Consider the following 24,342-nt stretch of genomic DNA (forward strand, 5'->3'; position numbering starts at 1 on the left):
ATTGCATTTGTACATAAGTGACAGGGTTTAGAAAAGGCTTTTTAAATTTTTAAAAAGCTGGAGCCTAAAGCAATTTTTCAAGTTTTTAAAGAAAAAACAAGTAGGAAGTCTAAATAAATGAAAATACATTGTCATTATAAACAGATTTAGAAAATATTACATCTCTATCTGACTTTGCTTAAGAATGAATTTATTATGGTGATTAAGAATTTGGCTTTTGGAATTGGACAGAGATGAATATATATCCTGACTTTGCTACTTATTAGCTGTAAAACCTCAGACAAGTTTTAACTTTCGTAAGTCTCAGTTTACTCGTTTGTATGATGGTGATGGTAATCAAACTTACCTCAGAATGATGTCATGAAGTTTAAAAGAAATAAAACCCATAAAACAAATAACTCAGAGCTTTTCCAATACTAATTTTATTATTAATAGTAATTGTTGTTAAAAGAAAGAGAAAATCTCTTTTAGTGCCTGGTTTCTATTAGGCAGTAACCATGAAGGCTGAGTGTACTTGGCAAATTTTTTTTGTTTGTATAGAAGTTTGTTTATTAGTAAGTTAAGTTTCTGTTTTTGACAGCTTATATTTGGCCTTTCCAAAGCAAGACCTCAAAAAATTAGTCTTATAGCTCGCTATTGTTTCTCTCCATGGAAATCTTTAGTAAAAGGTGAAAGATTTATACGATCTGAAGAGAAACCTGAGTATACTTGGCAAATTTAATATTACATTTATCCCATTTGCTTTTCATAAGTCTTATTCTAGTAACACAAATTTTCACCTCTAGCAAAAATGCCCAGACATATATTGAATTGAAAAGGTTATTAATATTATAATGGCTATTAATATAGTGACAAGACTTACTGTTACTTTTATTTTCTTCTCAATATATCTGTAGAAGCTTTCATTAAAGATGGTGAGCTGTTTGAAACTGTTATGTACCCTAGAAAAGCTATGGTCATTTAATCCAATTTTATGGGGGCAGACCTATTGTTGGGTGAGACCTTTTGATTGAGTTGTTTCCATGGAGATGCAACCCTGTCCATTCAAGGTGAGTCTTAATCTGCTTATTGGAGTCCTATAAGAGGGACACATTTTGGATAAGGCACAGATGCGTGGAAAGCTGACACAGACAGCAGATGCTTGTAGATGCAGACAGAAATGCCCCAGGAAATGTTAAGCAAGCACCACAGTAACTGAAGGAACCAAAACATAGTCTATAAATCAAAAAAAAAAAAAAAACATTTGCACTGGGAAAGAAAGGAGAGCCACCCTCACAAGTATTTAAAGTTGGTAACTATTTGTGCATCCATAATTTTATTTGTTCATGCATCCATTCATTTATTTGTTCATTGATTCAATAAACATTTACTGAGCATTTACTCCATACCAAGTAATCTACTGAGTGTTGGGGAACACCACCACATATATTAAAATATATTTCCACTTCAAAATACTGAAAATGACCAGCCCAATAAAATGGACCCCTATAGTTTTCTTAGATAAAGTATGCCTAACATTCTCAATAGCGATGCAGAAAAAAGTGGAGTTTATCGTAAGCACATGCATGAAACTAATCCCTAACTGTTTGTGCCTGTTTGTTCTTTTTAAACCATACAATATTTTAAGAAAGTTATTAGCTACATATCTCTGTACTATAAAGATATTTTTTTTCAAGAATATCAATCATATCCTGTTACTTTCCTAACTTGTTACTAAAACCACTAATATAGAACATTGAATAAACTAATTTGGGTAACTTTCCAAAATAATTGGGTTTTCCAGGAACATTACAGAAGATATAAAGTAAAATCAATAAGTCTTAAGGTTGCAAGAGGCATCATTATTGATTTATAACCTTGCTTACTTCCCAGCAAAATAATTGCTATAGAGAAGTTGGCTCATGTATATAAATCATAATATTCTCAAGAGAAAGTATTTCTTAGCCCAAAGTTTAAACACTGGAAAGAATAAGCAATAAAAGATAGCTAATTATTGTGTTGAAATTCGTAGTTACTAATGTCTACTATTCATTAAACACCTACTTTATGGCACATGCTCTTTGTTTCATAAAGAGTTACAAAACTCTTTATGCTCAACAGATACATTCAATCATTTGCAGATTTATGACATTACTGAATTTTTACCTGACAGTGGGATGCTCATCACTGTTTCCAGAAAACCAGTATTCCTGTGAAGGTATGTCTGAAGACAGATAATAATCAGGCAGCCAAAGACTCATGAGGGTAGCACATACCATGGCTTGGACAGTGACAGTGTTATGTTAATATTTTCAATGTTCGTTAAAATCCCTTCCCTCTCAAATATTTCCTTCTTAAATTTTATTCCTTTTTAGTTATATGCAACTTTGTATGGTTAGCCTTTTGTTGAGGACCATGGGGTTCTGCTTACTTCCACCAACCGCAGATACGTCCTCCAGAAATCCCACTAATTTACAGCTATAATTCTTGCAGAATTAGAAACTCAATAAGGGAAGTAAGCCACTCTTGTTTCACGGATATGCACTCAAGATGCTAAAAAGTTAGATGTCTTGCTGAAAGTCTGTGGCAAGGGTAAACAAAGAATGAAATCTTCATGTCTATCTCCGTTCAGTAATGGGAGCTTTTACATTGCTACAAATGTTTTGCATAGGAATGAGATGAATGCCTAAAAGAGGAGAAACCTCACATGGTACCTACTCTCTTATCATTCATCACTGATAATTGGTTGAGAATACCTTCTCTATGTTGTCCATAGTCCAATGAAGCACAAGATTGGGCATTCTAAGAGAAAGAACAAAAACTTGGAGATGGTTTGATTTCTCAGCCTCTGTACTCTCAACTCCTCAAAATTCTTGCCTTCATTTTCCCTTTTTTTTCAGGGACAAGAAGAGACCAGAGATACCGAGGCCATGAATAAGACTTCCTTAGAGAGCTATTTTTCAGGAATCACCAGTGCTTTGTGCCAAGATATGAATAGGAAGGTAGATGAGTTAATCTGTGACTTTTGACATATTTTTCACATGAAGATGGAATGGTAAGCTGTCTGTCCTCTACCAGTCTTTAAAATCTATGAAGACAGGGAATATATCTGTTTTACTCACATTTTCATCCCTGTCACCTCAAATAGTGCATGGCAGATAGTGGACAATTAACAAATCCTATTGAGTGGATGCATGAATGAATGCAAGAGAAAGTTATCATAGCCACTATCTACAAGCATTCCCTCACTCTTCAACCTACTCCAGGCTGAGAGGTAATGAGCAGGGCTGAGAACTTGAATTTCTAGATACTCCTTCATTTTATGGGAGAAGCAGCAGAACTGAGTTAATCCTGGATCCTCTTCCTGTTACATCCAGGGGAGGAGGGTGAGATGCTGGGCAGTTTATTTCAGTTACCTAAAGATAGATTTATCATGAAGTTAATAAATCATACCTAGTTCCCTTTATTTCAATTACCTAAAGATAGATTTATCATGAAGTTAATAAATCGTACATAGTTCCCTTTCAAGGCCATACAAGAAACCCAGATATTGTATTAACATCACACATTTTGGAAAAATTGCAAAAGAAGGTATTCTGACCACAATCAGTTAAGATCACTGACCATTTGTTTTGTATATTTTAGAGAAGTTGTGAGTTTACAAAACAATCATGTACAAATTACAGAATTTTCATGCACTATTCCACCACCAATGCCTTGCATTGGTATGGGACATTTGTTACCATTGACGATACCACCTTTTTGTATATTTTCTTTATTTCTCTCTTTGTGTCACACGTATTCTTATTACTATTTTCTTTGGCCAAACCATTTGTGAATTAGTTGCTGACATTATGATGCTTCATCCCCAAATATTTCAGCATGTTTCTTCTACAACAAAGATATCTCTTAATAAACAAATGATCAAATTCAGGGAATTTAACGACACCCATAGTATTATCAAACAGCAATCTCACATTCAAATTTCACCGGTCATCACAATATTCCCTTTGTAGAAACTCCCCCACCCACCCACCCACCCCCACTACCTGCCTTAAGATCCAATCCAGGCATTAAAGTCAGTTGTTATTTTTCTTTTTTGTTTCTTTTAGCTTTAGTTTTGACTGTTATCCTTCATATTGTTGATTTATGTAATCATTTTTTAAGTTTTATTAACACACTGTACAATCCATACAAAGTAAAAAATCAGTGACTCTTGGTATAATCATATACTTATGTATTTACCACCACAGTCAATTTGAGAACACTCTTATTGCTCTGAAAAAAACCCTCAAACACTTTCTACCCCCCTATTTTTGAGGCTTAGCTTTGGTATAGTACCTTTATTACAATTGATGAAAAAATGTTACAATTTACTGTGAACTACAGTCCTTAGTTTGCATTAATTGCATTTTTCCCATATACCATCCTGTTAAAAACACCTTGTAATAGTGATGTGCAGTTGTTCTACTTCATGTAAGATCTTTCTTATATTTGTACAATTAACTACATAGTCCATGACATGTTTGAATACTTTATACAGTCCCATGTTTATACTCTCTTTCCTCCTAGTGACATATACAACCCTATACTTCCCCTTTCAACTACACTGACAGCTAGCATTGTTAATTACACATACAGTATTGATGATAGCCTTTTCAAAAATAATTGTATTATTTTTGTTGCAATTGATGAAAGATTTTTAAAGTAATTCTATCTATTGCCAATTATTTACATTAGTTGTACTTTTTTCCATATACCACTTATCATTGCCACCTCATCATACATTCATTATAACCCATGAAAGAGTATTAATTATACTTATACTATTAGTCCATCATTTAAAATAGGGTTCACTGTGCTGTACAGTCTTATGTTTCATCATTTAATTTTTCTAGTAATATATACATCCTAAATTCTCTTTTAATCACATTCACCTATATAGTTCAACTGTGCTATTGATTACATTCACAATATTGTGCTACCATCACCACTATCCATTCCTAAACCTTTATCATCAGCCTAAATAGAAATTCTGTAAAGGTAGGCATCAATTCCCCATTCTCTAAACTCAATCTATCAACTGGTAACTATATTCTAAATTCTAACTCTGTATGTTTGTTTATTATAATTAATTCACAGCAATGAGCTATTACAATATTTGTCCTTTTGCATCTGGATTATTTCACTCAATATAATATCCTCAGGATTCATTCATATTGTAGCATGCACCAGGACTTCATTCCTTTTTACAATTGAATAATATTCCATCATATGTATGCACCACATTTTGTTTATCCATTTGCCAGTTGATGAACACTTGGGTTGTTTCCACCTTTTGGCAATTGTGAATAATGCCACTATGAACAGTGGTGTGCAAATGTCTGTTCAAGGCCTTGTTTTCAGTTCCTCTGGGTATATATCTAGTAGCGGAATGGCTGCATCATATGGCAATTCAATACTTAGCTTCACGGGGAACCACTGGACAGTCTTCCACAGCAGCTGCACCATTTTACATTCCCACCAGCAGTGAATGAGTGTCCTATTTCTCTACGTACATTCCACCACTTATAGGTTTCTGTTTTTTTTTTTAAATAGCAGCTACTGTAGTAGGTGTGAAATGATATCTCATTTTAATTTTGATTTGCATTTCTGTAATAGCTTTGCTGTTGAGCATCTTTTCATGTGCTTTTTTAGCCATTTGTATTTCTTCTTTGGAAAAATATCCATTCAAGTCTTTTACCAATTTTTAATTGTGTTGTTTGCATTATTATAATTGAGTCGTAGGATTCATTATATATTCTGGAGAGTAAACCCTTGTTGGATATGTGCTTTCCAAATATTTCCTCCCATTAAGTAGGTTCTTTTTACTATCTTACAAAGTCTTTTTATGCACAAAAGTTTTAGTTTTGATGAGGTCCAATTTTTCTATTTTTTCTTTCATTATTTGCTTTGGGTGTAAAGTTTAAGAAAGCATTGCATACCACAAGATCTTGAAGGTGCTTCCTTTCATTTTCTTCTAGGAATTTTATGGTCCTGGTTCTTATACTTAGGTCTTTAATCCATTCTGAGTTAATTTTTTATATGGTCTGAGATAGGGTCCTCTTTCATTCTTTTGTATATCATTCTCCAGTTTTCCCAGCACCGTTTGTTAAAGAGACTATTCTTTCCCAGTTGAGTGAACTTGGCAGCCTTGTCAAATACTAATTGGCCGTAGATTTGTGGATCTGTTTTTGAACACTTAATTAATTCTACTCTGTTGGTCAATATATCTATCTTTATTCCAGTACCAGACTATATTAACTATGTAGCTTTATAATATGCTTTAATGTCAGGATGTGTGATTCCTCCAACATCATTCCCCTTTTTCAATAAGTTACTGGCTATTTGCGAGCCCTTACGCTTCCAAATAAATTTGATAATTGACTTCCATTTTGTATTCAAAGTTTATTTTCCACTTCTGCAAAGTAGAGTGTTGGAATTTTGGGGATTGCATTGAATCTGTAAATCAATTTGTGTAGAATTTACACTTTAATGATATTTAGCCTTCGAATACATGAACACTCAAAACATACTTTTGCTGATATTAGTATAGCTACCCAGCTCTTTTTTGGTTACTGTTTTCATGGAATATCTTTTTCCAAACTTTCACTTTCAATCTACTCATGCCCTTGTGTCTAAGATGTTTCTCTTGTATATAGTATATAGATAGATTGTACTTTTTTTATCCATTTGCTAATCTATGTCTTTTGATTGAACAGTTTCATCCATTAACATTCAATGTTATTACTGTAAAGGCACTACCTACCTCAACTGTTTTATCCTTTGATTTTATATATCATATCCTGGTTTGTCTCTTTTTCCTCTTTTAGTTACCTGAACTGATAATCTTCATTCCTATATCTCCTTCAAGTCTCATTCTCCTGTCTTTTCCTTTCAGTCTGCAGAACTCCCTTTAGTATTTCTTGTAGGCTAGGTCCCATGTTGACAAACTCTCTAAATTTCTGTTTTTCTGTGAATATTTTATACTCTCCCTCATTTTTGACGGACAGTCTTTCTGGATAAAGAACTCTTGACTAGCAGTGTTTTCTTCCAGAACCTCCATGGTTTATTACAAGAAACCAGCACATAACCTTATTGTGATTCCCTTACATGTGACTGTGCTGGTTTGAAACTATTGTGTACCCCAGAGAAGCCATTCTATTTTAATCCAATCTTGTGGGAGCAAACTGATTATTGGGTGGGAACTTTGACTAGGTTATTTCCGTGGATATATGACCCACCCAATTATGGGTGGGACCTTTTGATTGAATTGTTTCCATGGAGATATGATTCACCCAATTCAAGGTGGGTCTTAATCCTTTTACTAGAGCCCTGTATGAAAACAATAAAAGGCACAAAACACAAAGAGAACTCAGAGCCAACAATGAAACTGAGAGATTCAGACATCTGGGAATGCAGAAGGAGCTGAGAGAGTTGTTTGAACACAGAATCCAGGAGAGGAGGATTGCAGAAGTTGCCACGTGCCTTCCCATGTGACAAAGAAACCTTTTATGAGAGAAGGTATCCTTTTTTTGGTGCCTTAAGTTTTGAGGCCTTAGAATTGTAACTTGTAACTTAATCCCCGTTATAAAAGCCAATCTACTTCTGGCAGCATTAGTCAAACAAAACATTGACAAATTGCTTTTCTCTTACTGCTTTCAGGAATCTCTCTTCATCTTTGGTATTTGATATTATGATTAGTATGTCTCTTACAGCAGATCTATTAGGACTTATTCTGTTTGGATTATGTTATGCTATCTTTCATAAGAGTTGGGAAATTTTTTACCATTATTTCCTCAAATAGTCTTTCTGCCCTCTTTCCCTTCTTTTCTCCTTCCACAACATCCATGATGTGTATGTTTTGTCTTTCAATTTTCAGAGACACTTCTCAATTTTTCCATCCTTTTCTCTATCTGTTCTTCTGTCTATGAAATTGCATTGGTTCAGCCTTCTAGTTTGCTGATTCTTTCTTCAGCCTGTTCAAATCTGCTGTTGCATGCCTATAGTGCATTTTTAATCTCTTCTGTTGTGCTTTCCATTCCAATAAATTTTGTTATGTTTTTTTCTCTACGTTAAAATTCTTCTTTGTGCTCATCCAGTGTCTTTTTAATATCCTTTCTCTCTTTAGCCATATTCTCCTTCATCTCCTTGAATTGATTTAGATTTCTTTGAATAATTGTTGCATATTCTGTGTTGCTTCCAAAGTTTTAATTTGTTCTTTTGACTGGGCCATATGTCCCTGTTTTTTAGTATAGCTCATAATATTTTTTTACTGATGTCTAAGCATCTGATTATCTTGATGTGTTTGCTCTGAACATCAGTTGATCTTGCATGGAGTTTTATTGTTGGTTGGTTTTGGGTTAAGGCTCTTCTTTGACATTTGACTCAACTTATTCTCGACCTTTAGCATAGTAGTGTTTAACTGATCAGAATTTTTCAGGTCTCTTCCTTTGACTGCTGCCCTGGATATGTGGTACACCGTTTTTCAGATTACATTATTTACACAGTTGTTTCACTCCCCAGAGACAGCTTCCTTTCCTCTGTTACTTCTCCAAGAATTGTAATCTATTTTGTTTGTTTTTGTTCTGCCTCTATAGTTGTTTATATATATACTCCTTTCATTGTACCTAGCTGCTTTTGCCTGGAGGGCAAATTCTGGGAGGAATGTCACCCTAGAGGTACTTTCCCAATTCAGTATTTCCAAGCCAAAACAAGTCCAGCGACCCATGAAGGGGCACAGACCAGCTCCAAGGTGACCTGGAGAGAGAATCAGGAAATGTACCAAGGTGACTTTTTGATGGCTCCCCAAAGCTGCACTTCCCTGGTCTGCCCAACAGATGGCACCCTTCAGCAAGCAACCACAGCCCTAAGGAGTGGTGTCTTTAAAACTCTGAGGCCTCCACACCTGTCAGGAACAGGGTTGAAGCAGTGGGTGCTGCCAATTTTGCCAGAGGCTGGTTGAAAGATTAGCACAGAGCTGGCTCAAGTGATCTGATTTCACTAATCAAAAGCTATGATTAGTGCTCAGTCATGTCCCTACCCTGCTTTTAGGAAGGGTATTTTTATGTCCCTTTCTGACAACAGCAGCTAGCTCAGAACTGAATCCCAATGGGGCCTACAAGGTGAATAAGGATGGGTGCTGGCAGCTGCCATGCAGAGAGAGCTACTGTATTGGTTTGCTAAAGCTGTCAGAATGCAATATACCAGGAATGGAGTGGCTTTCATAAAGGGAATTTAATAAGTTACAAGTTTACAGTTCTAAGGCCAAGAAAATATCCAGATTAAGGCACCAAAAAGTGGTTATCTTCACTCAAGAAAGAATGATGCCATCCAGAACACCTCTGTCAGCTGGGAAGGCATGTGGCTGGTTTCTACATGTCCTTTGTTCCGGGACATCATTGTTTTCAGCCTCTATTCCTGTGAGAGTTCCTCACTTGGCTTCTCTGGGGCTGGCTTTCACCTCTTGTCTTCCTTTGGCTCTCTCCAGGTTCTGGTTTGCTTAGAATCTCAGGAAAAGGCACATGGTGACATCTGCTGTGTTCTGTGCCTGAGTCTAAGCATCTGCTCTGTCAGCACTCCAAGCATGTCCAAACATCTACGTCTTTGTCAGATCTGAAGTAACTATTCTTCAAGCATCTGCATGTGCTCTGAACTCTCTCCAAAATGTTTCCCCTTTCAAAGGACCATTAGTAAGCTAATAAAGATCCACCTTGAATGGGCAGAAGCACATCTTCTTCTAATCAAAAGATCATACCCACAATTAGGTCTGTCACATCTCCATGGAAGTAATTCAATCAAAGCTAAACCCTAAGCAGTAGGTCTAGCTCCACAAGATTGAATCAGGATTAGAACATGGTTTTTCTGGTGTACATAATAGTTTCAAATTAGCACCGCTTTATCATGGTTTTATTAGTCTCTTCCTCCCACTCTTCCCTGGATGCTGTACAATGTTATTCTGCTTTCTGGTGCCCAAGAAAACGTGTTTCATATAGTTTCTGCTTGATCACTAGCTGTATTGGAGGAAGGAGTGAGTCCTGGAGCTCCCCATTCTGTCATGTACTCCAGAAATCTCTCAACTACTGACTGTCTTTATGCCAATTTTCCTTCCATCACATTTCCACTCATGTCAGATATCAATAGAGAGGCCAAAGACATTTTTTGGGGATTCTGTTAGAGAGAAATTGGGTTGAGCTAAATTTAATTTGAATTTAGTAGGGTATATTTATGTGGGAGATAGTCACTTCTGTGCTAGATTAAGGTGTTGTTAGCCAGTCCAGATTAAAAATGGCTTCCAGAAATAACCCTACCACCCACTGTGCCAACTCATCCAGCATTGCTATGACAGTTTAGGGCCAGAGTTGTAATAGCACATAAATGCAAAATATAACACCCAGCATGAGAAGTATGACAGTAGAGGAGCACAAGCATGCTAAAGGAAAGACTGAATTACCTTTGATTCTCTTTATAGAGAAATGATATAATTCAAATGTTTCATGTGAAGAGAAAATAAGAGTATGCAGTAAAAGTAAAAAGAAAAGTATTATAGAGGTATGTAAGGCAGTTAATTATCAAAATATTGGTTTTCAGGATTTTGTGATGCTTATGACACCTAACTTTTAAAAATTATAATTTGATGAAATTTCTCAAAAGTATTCACTTTCATATCCAGTTTCACATTTATAAGTTTGTGTTCTTTTCCTTAAGGAGGGCCCTTCAAATGTATAATCTTCAGAATCTACAGAGTTTAGCTCTGCCTCTGCTAATAACTGTTACCCAAATGTAATGTACTCATGTCAGCATTACTCTGTGGTGATTGAAATGCAATGCTTCACTTCAAATACCTCCTCTTTCCTTATTAGTTTTCTTCATTTCCAGCTGTATCTGTTGTTATCACCTGGTCACTATCCAAGGCTGTGTCTTTATCCAAATCCTTAGAGTGATTTTATTAACATTATCAGTTATTATGATTATTAATTATGTAAATTAAATACTAAAGTCAACAGTAATCGAATGAATTATACTCTGTATTTCATTATGAATAATCTTTAGCAAAATTAAATGACATCTATTTCTATGGTTAAAGTATATATGTACCATGAAAATATTTATGTGATTTGTAAATATGAAGGTGTAGGGCTTCATGTGAGTTGATAATAGAAAGGAAAACATACACACACAGACACATATACACCTAGGATAGAGGTTTTCAATTATTTTACTAAGGATATAGAATGATGTGGCCACACAGAACTTGAGCAGATGCAGTATAGCTTTACATGACTTTTTACTCGTCCCTGACTTCCCTATGGGATATATAGCTGCCTGTGTCATTGTCCATACAAGTAGACCTGCAGAATTAAGAAACAACCCAAATGTCACAATATTACTTCCTTCTGTATTTATGAATTATCCCACCATTCCAGAAGAGTTTACACTAACAAGCCAAATATTCTATTTAAAAAATTATTTACAAACATGGGGTCTTCATGATGTCCTGGATATTTTCAATTTGCCCACCCTAGATCTACTTCGACCTTCTCCACACGGCTTTATGTCCCAGATAAGTGACTTGTATGAGCTATATCAGTGAAATCCATTGCTCTCTGGCTTCTTTCTGGTTGGGTTTAGCCAATGGAAGGCACTGGCTAACACAGAGGATGGATGAAGAATGAGTCTAGAATATTTTATTACCCTGGCTGCCTCTCTGTAGTATCAACATAGGTGGGCTTTTACTCTCTAATAAATGTCATGACTTCTTTCTGGCAGTCTTCTTCATATAGATCCCCTCCACAACTTCTAACAACTGTGCCCTCCTCTTGACCCTTCAAACTAGAGGGTGGATATGTGTTCCCACTGTTGCTAGATGTGAGAACTGCACTATCTTCTGTTACTTTGTTTATACCTTGCACCCAAGAATTTATAAATAATCTCTTTATTACACTCTTCAATTGTTCAGTTTGAATGTTCCCTTTTATTCTGCTGAAATACTTAGCAAAACACCCAGGTTTTTAAACAAACTTAGCACCAGCAAGACCACATGCTCCTTCATATATGAGAGATAATAATCAGTGCCCAGGGATTCCTGAACCCCATCTTTTCCTACAGGTCTTTAGGACCTCAGGAAGCCTTTATCCCCACAGAAATATCCTTTCATGGAGTGTTTGGAGAATGTCATATTTCCAATTCTAGAAATACCAATAGTTAAGATGTATGATTTTAAATGACAGCAGTTTAGCTAAGGAGCAAATATAGGAAGGGGACATGAAAGTATTTGGCTGCAAATTTTGAACATAAAGGAGCAAGCTTGATAGTTCTTATGTAGCTTATTCTTTCAAGTTTTATTATTCAAATCTGACAGCTCAGTTTTACAACACAGAGAAAAGCAATTGGCACAACTAACATTTTCTATTTATTTGCTCTAACTACTAAAATTAGTCAAAATTACTGTCAACCCCTTTCAGTCCCTCGTTAGCAAGCAAGACTATTTTTGAAATAGTGCAATTATCTAAAAATCATTAGTAAATAAGAAGTTACCAAAACTGATAAAAAGAAGTGAAGACATGGGGTATAAACCATAGTTCTGATGCTGTGATCCACCAGTAGATAAAAACAGAATTGAAAGTCACTCATTATACTACTTTTACCAACTTCTCATAAGCCAATGACCAATAATGACCATGGCCAGAATTTGCTTTTGGAAAAATATAATTATAATATGAAATTGGTGTATTTATCCCTCTACCCTAGAATCCAATTCCCCTAAGGCTTCCGATCAGCACTTTTTCCTTCCTTCCTTCATTCCTTCCTTCCTTTATTTTTTGCCTCTCTTTTACCAAACATCACCAGATATTTGAGAAAATATTCCACCATGAAGCAGAGAGACCAAGATAAATGCTCAGTAAGAAAATTAAACTCCAGAGCAACAAAAGAATTTAGTATTCAAAAATACTAATAGCATTATTTTATTGATGAAATAAGAAGCAAACTGTGAAAAAGAACAAACAAGACCTTTCTGAAAGAAATTCATAAAATGTTGAAATTTTAAAAATATGTAGAAAGTGTAAGATAAAGTAAAGAAGATCTAGCAAAATGTATCAAAAAGAGAAATAGAAAAGGCAAGAAATGTTTAGCATTTAGTTTTTATTTTAATGTCAACTTTCTTTCATAAAATTATATGTGGTCACCTAAAATTAAACTTTTCAGAGAGTGAAACTTCAACTGTGTCCTTAAAATTTGCATTTTATAATATGACAATTTCGCACCCTCTGTCTAAAGATCTGCTTCTTTGGTTCACATCCATGTGCCAGTTTGAAACTATTATGTGCTCCAGAAAAGCTATGTTTTAATCTTGATCCAATCTTATGGGGCAGCGTTTCTTTTAATCATGATTCAGTATTGTAGGGTGGAAACTTTTGATTAGAGATGCGGTGTGCCCAGTTCTAGATCTGATCTTTTAATTAGATGCACATGTGATTCCTCCCATTTGATATGGACTTGATTAGTTTGCTAGAGTTCTTTAAAAGGAGAAGCGTTTAGAAGAAACCTCAGATGCAGATGCTGGGAGAACAGTTGCTTCATAGCTGACAGACACAGATGTTTGTGGATGCTTGGAATGCTAACTGAGATTGCAGATGCCTAGACACAGGCAGAGACCAGCAGAAGTCAACGTGTGCCTTCCCATGAGATGCTAAGCAAGCCAGAACACAGAGTTGTGTTACAGAGGAGCTAAGTGAAGCCCATAGATGCTTAGAGAGGGAGCCACTGGCATCAGAAGTACAAGCAATAGAATTGGGAACAAGGACTAATATATGCCAGACACATGCCTTCCCAGCTGATAGAGGCATTCCAGAAGGCATCAACCTTTCTTGGGTAAGGGTAATCCCTTTTTGGTGCCTTAATTTGGATGTTTTCACAAACTCAGAATTATAACTTGTAACTTTTTTAATTCCCTTTTTAAAAGCCTTTCCCATTGTGGTATATTGCTTTCCAGCAGCAATAATAAACCAATACAATCCATTTGGTCATATGGTCCAGTTCAAAACTGTCTAAGTTGTGTTGTTTCCTTTTCATCTAGTGCCTCTTACCCAGACATGAAGTAAAGGGAAATAATGCCTTTTGGCTGGTAGGAAGAGTAGCCTATATTTTTAATTGCAGGATCAGCCACTTTTTAAGCTTCAGGAGCCATTCCCATGCTGGAAACATCCCAAGTGTCAATATTCAGCACTGAGGTTTCTCCAAAACTCCAACCACATGTATATTAACACTTGTACATTCCAATTTTCTATAACAGTCTTACAAATACTTAAAGACAGAGAATCATGTTCTATGAAAGTTTTTTTCAAAAATCATGACTTCAGTTTTACCTATTTAACTTGTAAGAAATTGAAGTAGTTCCCTAAAGACTTTGAAATAAATCCTGTGTGAGAAGACTGAAGGATAGTGGGGCTAAGTAGTGTTTCTATTCCTTCTTTGGCTCTGTTGTTTGGGTAGTTTCTAGTAGTTGTGATGAGTCTTGAAAGGTGATGTGTCATATCAGACATACATGGGCATTTCTGTATTCCTCAGAAGACAGTTGTCAGCCATAATGTTCTATTACTTATTGGGTGCTTCATTGAACTAATATTTATTGACTGCCTACTATGTGTAATGTTCTATATTAGGCATAAGTTAACCAGAGGGGAAAGGAGGACATAATCCTCAACCTCAAGAAGTTCACAGTCTTTTTGGATGGTGTATTAGTTTGTTAAGCTGCTGGACTGCAACACACCAGAAATGGAATGCCCTTTCAAAAGGGAACCCAGCAAGTCACAAGTCCACTGTTTGAAGGTCATGAAAATGTCCAAATGAAGACACCAATAAGAGTTTACCTTCACTCAAGAAAGGCTGATGCTATCCAGAACAGTATTCTCAGCTGGGAAGACAGGTGGCTAGCATCCACTGGAGTCTTTTACTCATGGACACCTCTGTCAGCTAGGAAGTCACATGGCAACAGGGCTAGCTTTCTTTCTCAGCTTCTCATTTCATAAGGCTTCCCCAGGGGCATTTTCCTCCTAAATCTCAAACATCTCTGACTGTATGGGCTCTGAACTTTCTCCAAAGTGTTTCTTCTTTTAAAGGACTCCAGTAAACCAATCAAGACCCATCCTGAATGGGCAGAGTCACATCTCCATCTAGCCAAAAGCCTACACCCACAATTGGCCATACCGCATTTTCATGTACATAATTTCATCAAAAGGTCACACTCACAACTGGGAGTGCCACACCAACATGGAGATAATCTCATCAAAATGTTTCCACCCAAGACTTTCGGGAAGATGGTGGAATAGGCTAGGTTAAGTTCACCCCTGCTCCAAAGAACAACTAGATAAGGGACAGGGAAACAACTGGGAGAGTGATTCCAGGGTGTAAGTGACCTGGGAGGGTCTTCTACACCACATAGAGAGGACATGGCTGAAAAAGCAGAAGAATTGAGACTCAGAGAACCGGAGACCAGTCAGCTAGTCCAAACAGCCTAGTACATCCATTTCTAGATGGAGGCCCACAGCTGTCAGGAGTGTATGGACTGGGAGATGGGGACAGGAAAGTAAGCCAAGCTGCATTCCTTGAAGGTGTTACTCTCAAGCATACCACCCCTGCCCTGTGATCAGATCACTGTCTTCTTGCCTCCATAGTGCCACTTAGGTAGTCCAAACTCAGTCTTATGTGGTTTCCCTTGTATGTAGTACATTGTTTTTCTCTTGCCACTCTCAGAATTTTCTGCTTCTCTTCAACATTTGGCACACTGCTTAGTGTGTGTCTTGGGGTAGGCCTTCTTGGATTTATTCTATTTGAAGTTCATTGGGCTTCTTTGATTTGCATATTTATGTCTCTTATAAATGTTGTAAGTTTTCCCCCTTACATCCCCCATTAATCTTCCTAGCCCTTCACTCTTCACTTCTCCTTCTGAAATACCAATGGTTCTTATATTTGCGTACTTTGTTTTGTCCATCATTTACCTGAGAACCAATTCAAAATTTTCATCTTTTTGTCATTTGCTGTTTTGAGTGGTTGAAATCTGTTGTCCATCTTCTAATCTACTTTTGTGTGTTTCGAGTATATTTTTTTATTTGTTCTACGGCATCTTGAATCTCTGTGATTTCTGCTATTTTTCTATTTATTCTTTCAAATTCCTCTTTATGCTCTTCTAGTGCCTTCTTGTTCTCCTTTATGTCATTAACCATCCCACTGATTTTATTTAGTCGAGTTATATGAATGTCTTTGATTAGTTGTTCAAAGTCTGTGTCTCCTCTGGTGCTTTAATTTGGTCATTACATTGGACTGTATCTGCATCTTCATATGGTTAGTGATCTGTTTTCTTCATGGCATGTAAATATCTTGATAAGGTTACTTTGGATGTTGATTTCCTTCAGTGGTTGTGGTAGTTAGATTCAATTGTCAAATTGTCCAGATGAAAGCACCTAGTTCTGTTGCTGTGGACATGAGCCGATGGTATGTGAACCTCATCTGTTGCTAATTACATCTGCAGTCAGCTAGAGGCGTGCCTGCTGCAATGAATGACATTTGACTTAATTGGCTGGTGCTTAAATGAGAGAGCGCAACATAGAACAGCCTAAGCAGTTCAGCATACCACATCTCAGCACTCGCAGCTCAGCCCAGGCCCTTGGAAATGAAGAAATGTTCCCTGGGGAACGTTGTTGGAACACAGAGGCCTGGAGAGAAGGCCAGCAGAGACCATCCTGTGCCTTCCCACGTAAGAAAGAACCTCAGTGGAAAGTTAGCTACCTTTCCTCTGAAGAACTAACAAAATAAATCCCCTTTTATTAAAAGCGAAACCATCTCTGGTGTGTTGCATTCTGGCAACTAGCAAACTAGAACAGTAGTCTGAAGCTTTTTATTTGTAGGATAGGTATAGAACAGGATGTGGGGTGTGAGGAGGGGCACAAGAGTCTGGTGATAGATTGTAGTTCTGGTATATGCATGGGTTGTGGACTTTACACTGGGGAAAGTGAAAGGATGGGAAAAAGATGTTCCATGCAAGTTGTAACCAAAAGAAAGCAGGAGTAGCTATACTAATATCAGACAAAATAGATTTTAAATGCAAAGACATCATAAGAGACAAAGAAATACACTATATATTAGTAAAAGGGGCAATTAACCAATCAAGGAGCTCCAAAGTTCATGAAACAGGTATTGGCAAAACTGAAGGGAATGACAGATGTTTCAACAATAATAGTAGTACACAGAACAGCCAGACAGAGGATCAACAAGGAATTAGAGAACTTAATCAATTTGATAAATGAATTGGACCTAACAGACATATACAGGTCATTACATCCCAAAACACCAGGATATACATCCTTCTCTAGTGCTCATGGAATATTTTCTAGAATAGATCATGTGCTAGGGCACAAAACAAGCCTCGATAAGTTTTAGGAGATCAAAGTTATTTAAAGCACTTTCTCTGGTCGTAATGGAATGAAACTGGAAATCAATAACCACCAAAGAACAAGAATTTTCACAAATATATGGAGATTAAATACCACACTCTTAAACAATGAGTGGATCAAAGAAAAAATTGCTAGAGAAATCAGTAGCTGTCTTGAGACAAAAGTAAATCAGTATACAACGTATCAGAACTTATGAGATACAGCAAAGGCTGTGCTGAGAGGGAAATGTATTGCCCTAAATGCCTATATTAAAAAAGAACAGGGGTAGGCCATGGTGGCTCAAGTAAGCAGAGTTCTCACCTGCCATGCCAGAGACCTGGGCTTGATATCTGGTGCCTACCCATGCAAAAAAGAAAAAAGAACAGGGGCAGTGCAATGGTGGTGCAGTGGCAGAATTCTCGTCTCCCATGCTGGAAACCTGGGTTCGATCCCCAGAACCTGTCCATGCCCTCCAAAAAAGAACAAAGAGCCAAAATTGAGGACTTAACTGATCACCTGGAAGAACTTGAGAAAGAACAGTAAACCTAACTTCAAAGCAAAGAGAACAACAGAAATAACAAACATTAAAGCAGAGTTCATTTAAATGAATGGGAGAATAAAAGAACAATAGATAGAATCAATAAAACCAAAAGTTGGTTCTTTGAGAAAATCAATAAAATTGATGGGCCAGTAGCAAGACTGACAAAGAGAGAAAGAGAGAGGATGCAAATAAGCAAATTCAGAAATGAGAAGGGGTACATTACCACAGACCTTAAAGAAATAAAAAAAAATCATAAGAGAAAACTATTAACAACTATGTACCAAGAAACTGGACAACTTAGATGAAATGGACAAATTCCTGGAAACACACAAACAGGCCACACTGAATCAAAAAGAAGTAGAAGATCTCAACAAACCAATCACAAGAGATTCAAGCAGTCTTTAAAAATCTTCCTACAGAGAAAAGTCCAGGACCAGAAGGCTTCACAGGGGAATTTTATCAAAAATTCCAAAGAGAACTAACACCAAGTCTTCTCAAGCTTTTCCCAAAAAACTAAGGAAAAGGAACACTACCTAACTCATTTTATGAAGCGAACATCACTTAAATATCAAAACTGGGTAATGATGCTACAAGAAAGGAAAACTACAGACCAATCTCCCTAATGAACATAGATGCAAAAATTCTCAAAAAAAAAAAATTTAGCAAATTGAATCCGACAGCACATTAAAAGAATTATTCACCATGACCAAGTGGGGTTTATACCAGAAATGCAAGGATGATTTAACACAATAAAACCAGTTAATGTAATAAAATACATCAAAAAATAAAAAGGGGAAAATAATATAATCATCTTGATTTATGCTAAAAAACATTTGACAGAATTCAACATCCTTTTCTGATAAAAATACTTCAAAAGGTAGGTATCAAATGTAACTTCCTCAACATGATAAAAGGCATGTATGCAAAACCATAGCCAGCATTGTTCTCAATGGTGAGAGGCTGAAAGCTTTTCCCCTAAGATCAGGAATGAGACAAGGAAGTCCTCTGTCTCCACTATTATTTAATATAGTACTAAAAGCTCTAGCAAGTGCGATCAGGCAAGAAAAAGAAATAAAAGGCATCCTAACTGGAAAGGAAAAAGTAAAACTTTCATTATTTGCAGATGGCATGATATTATACTTGAAAAATCCTGAGAAATCTACAACAAAGTTACTTAAGCTAATAAGCAAATTCAGCAAGGTGACAGGATATAAAATTAATGTGCAAAAATTGGTAATGTTTCTATACACAAGAAATTACCTAATCAAGGAATGAATTAAGGAAAAAATTCATTTCAAAATAGCAACTAAAAAATCAAGTATCTAGAAATGAACTTAACTATGGATGTAAAGGACTTGTACACAGAGAACAACATGAAATTGTTAAAAGAAATCAAAGAAGATCTAAATAGGTGGAAAGACAATCCCTGCTCATGGATAGGAAGGTTAAAGGTAGTTGAGATGTCAATTCTTTCCAAATTAATCTTTAAATTCAATGCAGTACCAGTCAAAAATTCCATGGACCTACTTCGAAGACTTGGAAAAGCCAGTTACCAAATTCATCTGGAAGGGAAAAAGACCCCAAACAGATAAATGCATCCTAAGAAAAGAAAAATGAACTTTGAAGATTAACACTCCCTGATTTTAAAACTTCTTATAAATCAACAGTGGTCAAAGCAGCATGGTACTGGTACAAAGATAGATGTATTGGCCAAGGGAATTGAATCAAGAGCGCAGAAATAGACCACCAAATCTATGGTCAACTGATCTTCAACAATGACCCCAAATCCACTGAACTGTGACAAAATAGTCATTTCAATAAATGGGTGTCATGGCCAGGATCATGTGTCAACTTGGCCAGGTGGTGGTGCCAGTTGTCTGATCAGGCAAACACTGGCCTGTCTGTTGCTAGGAGGACATTTCATGGACTTAAATCATGATCACATTGGTGGCATCTGCAGCTGATTAGGGAGTGTCTTATGCAATGATGATGCTTAATCTAATCACTGGAAGGCATTTTAAGGACTCAGAAGAGACAATCACTCTTCCTGCTTCAGCCAGTCAGCTGCTACTAAGAGTTCATTGAAGACCTTCATTCGAGCTGCCAACTCACAGCCTGCCCTACAGACCTTGGACTCTTCATCCCACAGTTATGTGAGGCACTTTTATACATTTTATATTTGCAGATATCTCCTGATGATTCTGTTTCTGTAGAGAACAATAACTAATACAGCTTGTTGCCAGGTGTGGCTTTTAAGAAACAGAATCTTAAAAAATGTTTTCTTATGATTGGTTTTCTACTCTGACTGGACTCAAAGACACTGAGGACTCTGTTTCCCATAATCAGAATAACACTGCCAATCCATAGGATGAGCTGGCAGAAGAGATGGTCAAAATATCAGCATTGGATTCTGCTAATGCTTCGCTTATGCGAATGTTTCTGACACCTTTGCAGAGTTTTGTGGAGTTAGGAGGTATAGAGATGTTGGCTGGTTGTTGTTAGACACATTGTATACATTGATGAGGGAAAAGGATAAGCTTAAGGCTTCAAATGAGAAGCTATGCACCATGTAATAGATGTAAAAGTTTTTATGAGTGCCCTGAAGGAAAATCTTATTCTTGTAGATGCAGACTTGAGATCTCTGAAAATCAGACTCAGAGTCTCATTGTTAGAGTAGCAACATTACAACATAAACTGTAATCTCAACCTTGCATGGTATCTGCCATCAAAATGAGGGCATTGATTGGAAAGGAGTGGGACCCTGAAAAATGTGATGGTGACATATAGATTGATAATGATGGTTGTGGAGAGGTGGAAACCCTAGATCGTGCTAGTCTTTGATAGACAACCCTGTAATAGTCTTCCCTGAGGACCTAGCTGCCCCACCTCCAGCCCACCTTGAGGAGTTAGCTGTCCAACCTACACCTGAATGCATTCACCCTGGCATGATTAATCCTGTTTCACCAGATGAAACTGCAAACAAATGCACTGAAGAAATTGGCTTGGAAGATACTTCTAATTCTTTTCATGACCCACCCCCACCACCCTTCATTAGTTCCAGACCTATAACTAAGCTAAGTCCCTACAGGCCCCAAAAGGTGAGGTACAAAGTGTCACCCATGAAGAAGACGCTATACTCCAAAAAACCGCATGAGTTTTCCAATTTTTATATCAGGGGAATATATGTGGCAATGGATTTAAAGGGTGTGGGGGGGATATAAAGGCTGGAACAGGCTGAAGTTATTTATATAGGCCCACTAAGCAGAGATTCTGCATTCAATGTTATAGCTTGATGAGTTAGAAAAGCCATTAACAGTTTGTTTAGATGGTTGGCTGAAACATGGATCAAAAGGTGGCTGACATTGCCTGAGGCTGAAATGCCAGAACTACCATGATATAATGTAAATGAGGGGATCCAATGGTTTGGAAAGATTAGAATGTTAGAGTGGATTTATCATAGAAAGCCTGCTCATACACCCCAGGAATGTCTGCAAGATGCACCTTTTACTTGAAATGTGAGAAATAAATTTGTGAGACTAGCTCCATCATCCCTGAAAAGCTCTGTAGTTGCCTTTCTCCATAGGTCAGATATTACTGTGGGAACTGCTGTCACTGAGCTGAAATCCCTAAACACAATGGGGATGATCAGGTTCCAAGTTGGCAGAAACCAGGTGGCAGCACTTAATCACCAAAGATAAGGTGGGTGTGGCTATCATAATGGATGGCAGACTCAAAGCAGGAGTCAAAATAATCTGACACACAAAGATTTGTGGTGTCTGCTAGTAGATCATGGGGTACCTAGACATTCTATTAAATTCTTGTTTGAGCTGTATAAGCAAAAGAGTTCTAAGTCAAGTGAACAGAAGTCTAACTTGAATTGCAAGAATAAAGAGTCACGGCCCCTTAATCAATTTCCAGACTTGAGGTAGTTTACAGACCCAGAGTCCCTTGAATAAAGGGGAGCCCAGGTCCCTTTGGGGGAGAACCCTGTTACACTGCTACAAATTTATGCTGTTAATCTTCCTCCAACCCTTCCCTAAGGAGATCTATGGCTTTTTACCAGGGTAACTGTGCATGGGGGAAAAGGAAATGATCAGATATTTGGGGGGTTATTAGACACTGTTTCAGAAGTGACATTAATTCCAGGGGACCTGAAACATCACTCTGGTCCACCAATCAGGGTGGGGGCTTATGGAGGTCAGGTGATTGATGGAGTTTTAGCTCAGGTCCATCTCAATGGGTCCATCGGGCCCCCAGACCCATTCTGTAGTTATTTCCCAAGTTTCAGAATGCATAATTGGAATAGACATACTGAGCAACTGGCAGAATCTCCAGAATGGCTCTCTACTCATGGAGTGAGGGCTATTATGATAGGAAAGTCTAAGTGGAAGCCACTAGAACTGTCCTACCTAGCAGAATAGTAAATCAGAAGCAATACTTGATTTCTTAGAAGATTACAGAGATTAGTGCCACTCATAAGGACTTGAAGGATGCAGGGGTGGTGATTCCCACCACATCCCCATTCAACTCTCCTATTTGGCCTGTGCAGAAAACATATGTGTCTTGGAGGATGACAGTGGATTATCATACACTCAACCAGGTGGTGACTTCAAATGCACCTGCTGTTCTGGATTTGGTATCATTGCTTGAGCAAATCAATACATCCCTTGGTACATGGTATGTAGCTATTGATCTAGCAAATGCTTTTATCTCAATAGCTCTTAGTAAGGACCACCAGAAACCATTCTATTTCAGCTGGCAAGGTCAGCACTATGATTTTACTGTCTTACCTCAGGGGTATATCAACTCTCCAGCCCTATGTCATAATCTTGTCTGCAGGGACCTTGATCATTTCTCCCTCCCACAAGACATCACACTGGTCCATTATATTGATGGCATCATATTGATTGGACCTAGTAAGCAAGAAGTAGCAACTACTCTAGACTTATTGGTAAGACATTTGCATGTCAGAGGATGGGAGGTAAATCCAACAAAAATATAGGGAACTTCCACCTCAATGAAATTTCTAAGTGTCCAGTGATGTGGGGCATGTTGAGTGAAGGTGAAAGTGAAGGATAAGTTGTTGCATCTGGCCTCTCCTACAACCAAAAAAGAGGTACAATGCCTAGTTGGTCTCTTTGGATTTTGGTGACAACATATTGCTCATTTGAGTGTCCTCTTCCAGCCCATTTATCGAGTGACCAGAAAAGCAGCTAATTTTGAGTGGGGACCTGAACAAGAGGAGGCTTTGTGACAGATCAAAGCTGCTGTATAAGCTTCTCTGCCACTTGGATCATATGATCCTGCAGATCCAGTGGAGCTGGAAGTCTAAGTGACAAATAGACATGCTGTCTGGAGCCTTTAGCAAGCCCCTGTAGGATAATCACAACACAGACCCTTAAGATTTTGGGGCAAAGTGTTACCATCAGCTGCAGATAACTACTCTCCTTTAGCTTTTGGCCTCCTACTGGGCCTTAGTAGAGACTGAACACTTGACCGTTGGCCACCAAGTTTCCATGAGACCTGAGTTGCTTATCATGAGCTGGGTATTTTCTGACTCACCAAGTCATAAAATTGAGTATGCACAACAGCACTCCATCATAAAATGGAAATGGTATATATGAGATAGGGCTAGAGCAGGTTCCGAAGGTACAAGTAAGTTACATGAGGAATTGGCCCAAAGGTCCATGGTCTGCACTCCTGTCACATTACCTTCTCCTTCCCAGATTGAAGCTATGGCTTCTTGGGGAGTGCCTTACAGTGAATTCACTGAGGAATAGAAAACTCTGGCCTGATTCACCAATGGCTCTCCACAGTGTGCAGGTACCACTCAAAAGTGGACAGCTACAGCATTATATCCCCTTCCTGGAATGTCCTTGAAGGGCAGTGGTGACAAAAATCCTCCCAGTGGGCAAAATTTTGAGGAGTGCACTTGGTTGTTCATTTTACTTGGAAGGAGAAGTGGCCAGAGGTATGTTTGTATACTGATTCATGCTTTGTTGTTAATTGTTTGCCTGGATGGTCAGGGACTTGGAATAAGCATGATTGGAAAATTGATAACAAAGAGGTCCGGGGAAAAGGTATGTGGATAGACCTTTCTGAGAGGGCTAAAAATATGATGATATTTGCATCCCACGTGAATGCACACCAGAGGATGATTTTGGAAGAGGAAAGTTTTAATAATCAAGTGAATAAGATGACCCATTCTGTGGATACCAGTCAGCTTCCTTCCCCAGCAACTCCTGTCATTACCCAATGGACTCATGAATAAAGTTGTCATGGTGGGTGGAACAGAGGTGTTGCATGGGCTCAGCAACATGGACTTCCGCTCACCAAGGCTGACCTGGCTACAGC

General features: G+C 37.6%; 1 non-coding gene across 1 annotated transcript; it reads right to left on the reverse strand.

Moving 5' to 3' along the window:
- Positions 1-589: 589 nt before the first annotated feature.
- LOC143672407 (U5 spliceosomal RNA) lies at positions 590-706 on the reverse strand. Its single transcript, XR_013169856.1, has one exon. It is a non-coding gene; the product is annotated as a U5 spliceosomal RNA (small nuclear RNA).
- Positions 707-24,342: the final 23,636 nt, after the last annotated feature.

This window comes from Tamandua tetradactyla, chromosome X (assembly GCF_023851605.1).
Source record: "Tamandua tetradactyla isolate mTamTet1 chromosome X, mTamTet1.pri, whole genome shotgun sequence".
NCBI lineage: Eukaryota > Metazoa > Chordata > Mammalia > Pilosa > Myrmecophagidae > Tamandua > Tamandua tetradactyla.